The 4,199-nt window shown below is 44.8% G+C and overlaps 1 protein-coding gene across 1 annotated transcript in view; it reads right to left on the bottom strand.

Annotated features, from left to right (window-relative positions):
* The window catches only part of M6PR (mannose-6-phosphate receptor, cation dependent), a 105,729-nt gene that overhangs the window by 11,851 nt on the left and 89,679 nt on the right, over window positions 1-4,199 (bottom strand). The gene's annotated exons all lie outside the window — the stretch shown is intronic.

The raw sequence follows: 4,199 nt of genomic DNA, 5'->3' as shown, positions 1-4,199 counted from the left end.
GGAGCGGCGTCGGTTCATTTCATCGTCGCTCCAGCCGCCTGACCAAGTCTCTTCTCCCGGCTTTGCCGAGGGAGGAAGCTAAAGCAGAGAGAGGCTGAGAAACTTAGCCCGGGTCCCACAGCTGTTCAGGAGCCAGCTTTCAAGGAGTATTTCTTTCTTCAGGACCTGCTGGGCTCCGGGGATCCTTCGCCTCAGCCTTCCAAGGAGCTGGGGCTACAGGCGTGCGCCCCCCCGCCCGGCGTGTTTTTGGGTTTATGGCAGAGATGGGGGGGGAGGGGTCTCACCAACTTGCCCAGGCTGGTCTCGAACCCGTGGACTCAGGCAATCCTCTCACCTCGGCCTTCCGAAGTGCTGGAGCTATAGGCGTGAGCCACCGCACCCGGCTTTAAAGGGGTATTCCAAAAGTCTCCAGAGTCCTGGTTCTCAAGCGCCGTACTGTAGGTACTGTATGTCGTCCTGCAAGTGTTAACTCGTACATTCAGTTCAGGTTGGTTAGCAATCATATCTGACTTGGACGTTTCCTCAAGGAAAACAAAAAAAGTAAAAAAAAAAAAATTAAAGGAGTATCTTCTTTCTGATAATAAAAGTCATCTGTGAGCAGATAACAGAGAACGACAAAATAAAAATCATACATAGACTCAGCAAGCGGTTGTGTATTTCCTTCATGAGTATATGCTTCCTTTTTGGAAAAATTTAGTGTATCAAATATTTCACCGTATTATTAACTCTCCAAGTAAACTTTTTATTAGCTGCATAATATTTCGTTGCTTTTTTTCTTTTTTTCTTTTTTTTTGAGTTGGAGTCTCACTCAGTTGCCCAGGCTGGTGGCACACTCCCGGCCACCGCACCCTCCACCTGCTGGGCTCTGGCCATCCTCCCGCCTCAGCCTTCCAAGTAGCCAGTACTACAGGCACACGCTACCACGCCCGATTAATTTTTTCATTTATTGTAGAGATGAGGTCTCGCCAAGTTGCCCAGGCAGATCTCAAACCCGCGGGCTCCGGCAATCCACTCGCCTCGGCCTCCCAAAGTGATGAGATTACAGGCTGAGCCACCGAGCCTGGCCAAATATTTCATTTTATGGATTACCACTTAACTAATATCACTTAGGTTGGGTATTTAAATTATTTCTTCTGCCTTGGTCTTATCAAGTCATTCAACAAATCTTTAGTGAACAATGATTATGTGCTAAACACTGTTATAGGTCTTGGGAATATAGCAGAGAACAAAGACTGCTTTATCATGAGCTACCATTCCCAAATTGATGTTTATTTGTAGGTGAGTTCGAGTTTTGATTTCTGAAGTCTTGTCTCTTGGTCGTCGTCTGGAGTAGCTCTGTGCTGGAGGGAAGGGCGGTTGCACGTTGGAGGTGGGAATGGGCCAGAAAGACAGTGGAGTCAGTTGAATAACTGCCGTTTGGGTGAAAACAGGAGCCGAACAACCTGGGGCACTTCCCTGCTTCTCAGGCCTCCGTGCCCATCCTGGGTGGTTTCTGTGTTAGAACTCCCAGTCTAGAAAACCGAGAGTAAGATTCTCGCCTGAGGCGAAAGTGGAAATTAGCAGTTCACTTTGTGTTTCAGGCCTGCCTCTTTCTGACCTCCTCATTAACAAGCACACCCTGCACAATTCACTGACATACACACTGTCTTCTCCCACACCAGGTAAATTGTTCATTTTATTTTATTTTTTTTGAGTTGGAGTCTCACTCGGTCGCCCAGACTGGAGTGCAGAGGCCGCTCCCGGCCACCGCAGCCTCGACCTGCTGGGCTCCGGCGATCCTTCCTCCTCAGCCTTCCACGTAGCAGGAATTACAGGCACGCGCTACCACGCCCGGCTGATTTTTTGATTTGTTGTAGAGATGAGGTCTCGCTGCCCAGGCGGGTCTCGAACCCGCGGGCTCAGGCCATCCACTCACCTCAGCCTCCCAAAGGCGCGGGATGACAGGCTGAGCCACCGAGCCCGGCTTGTTCATTTTATTTTAAAAGCAGTTCCAAGAATGTTGTCTTGCTGAAATCAAATGTTGAAGATGCCATCTGTTCAGCATAATCACAGGAGGGAAAATGCCTGACAGGTCTAGGTATTCCCACAGCTTCCTTCAGTTCATTGCTTTGATAATTGTCCCAGCTCTGCTCTTGATTGTGTTTTGTTGATTCAGCTGGTAGCTTTGTTGTGAATGGCTTATAACCTCTGGACGCCTGCCTTCTCTCCAAGCTTTGTGTTAACAGATTTGCTCTGGTTTTATCGTCAAACACACTCTACCTGCTCATAGTTTCTGATAGTTGAAATTTATTTGGCAGCTTCACTCCAGTTATGCATGTATTCAGTTTACTATCTGGAGCCAGATTTTCATTTTGAATTTTTATTGATGCTTTTCAAAATAATCATGTTTAACATATTTCAAAGACTAACTATTTTTTGGGTTTGGTAACTTTCTGTTTTAATACAATTTAACATTTATTAAAAAGATACAAAAAATAGTATAAAGAACTCTTGTACACTACTTAGATTCATCTCTCCCTTTCCTCTTCCCCACGTTAGTTTATTTTGAACAATTTGAGAATAAGTTCCCCATTATCATTAAATTCATCAGTGTGCATTTCCTAGGAGCAAGGACATTCTCTTATATTAACACAGTATAATTACCAGCATTAGGAACTATAACACTGATACAATGTTATTATCTAATTCAGATCTCATATTCAAAATTCCATTAATTTTCTCAATAATACTCTTTTTTTTTTGAGTTGGAGTCTCACTCTGTCGCCCAGACTGGAGTGCAGTGGCCGCCACCGCAGCCTCGACCTGCTGGGCTCCGGCGATCCTTCCGCCTCAGCCTTCCAAGTAGCTGGAACTACAGGCATGCACTACCACGCCCAGCCGATTTTTGATTTATTGTAGAGATGAGGTCTCGCCAAGTTGCCCAGGCGGGTCTCAAATCCGTGGGCTCAGGCAATCCACTCACCTCAACCTCCCAAAGGCACGGGATTACAGGCTGAGCCACCGAGCCCAGCTAATAATGCTCTTTATAATTACTTCCCATTCCCCAACCACAGGAGTGAAGCCAGAGTTACACATTGCAGTTAGTTGTGATTTTATCTTATTAAACTTGAAATTTGGATGAGTACCGGCCAAATTTTGTAGAATGTATCTCATTCTGGATTTGTCTGATGTTATTTATGATTATATTTAGATATGCATTTTTTGGATGGGAATACAGAGAAGTGATACGTTCTTGTGTAAGTCAGGGTCTAGTAAAAACAGATACCTGATAGATTTTAACAGAAAAAAATCAAAGAATTACTTTCTAGTGAAAGATGATCAGTTACTAAAAGTGGTAGAAGAGGCTCTTACACAGAAGTAGCAACTACAAAAGGCAGTTATTATCTTTGGGGCTGAAGAAGAGTTAATAAGGAAGTAATTTGAAGGAAATGATCCCCCCCCCACCACCACAAAGTTAGAGATTCAGATCTCCAAGGAGAGGGTGTGTTTCCTGCCACAGAAATATGCAACCCACCCACTGATGAGGCAGAGAAATGGCTGAAGGATATGGGCCACTGTTGAACAGCCAGTGGGAGCCTTTTTATGGTGGCTCCTTTATCCTTTTGACATGTCCATATCATTTTTGAGGAATGCCTTACTTTTAGGCACATAAGATGTTTCATCTTTATATTATACTTTTTTTTTTTTTTTTTTTTGAGCCGGAGTCTCACTCTGTTGCCCAGGCTGGAATGCAGCAGCATGCTCACAGTCACCACAGCTTGACCTGCTGGACTCAGGTAATCCTTCTACTTCAGCCTTCCAAGGAGCAGGAACTACAGGTGTGCACCACCACAACTAGCTTTCTTTTTTTTTTTTTTATTGTAGAGTTGAGGACTCACCATGTTGCCCAGGCTGGTCTCAAACCTGAGAACTCAGGCAGTCCTCTTGCCTCTGCCTCCCAAATTGCTGGGATTATTGGTGTGAGCCACCGTTTCTGGCTATATTGTATTTTTCAATTGTGGATGAATCCAGAGGACATAGTGCTAAGTGAAATAAGCCAGACACAGAAGGAAAAAAACTGCAAAACCCCCGTTGTATTAAAAAAAAAATCAAATATTATACATGGAAACAGGAGAGTAGAAAGGTGGTTAAGAGCCGGGCTCTGTGGCTCAGCCTGTAATCCCGTGCCTTTGGGAGGCTGAGGTAAGTGGATTGCCTGA

Source organism: Carlito syrichta, unplaced genomic scaffold (genome assembly GCF_000164805.1).
Source record: "Carlito syrichta isolate Samal-C Ts95f unplaced genomic scaffold, Tarsius_syrichta-2.0.1 Scaffold304046, whole genome shotgun sequence".
In the NCBI taxonomy this organism is placed as follows: Eukaryota; Metazoa; Chordata; class Mammalia; order Primates; family Tarsiidae; genus Carlito; species Carlito syrichta.
This window is presented reverse-complemented; position numbering and strand designations above follow the sequence as displayed.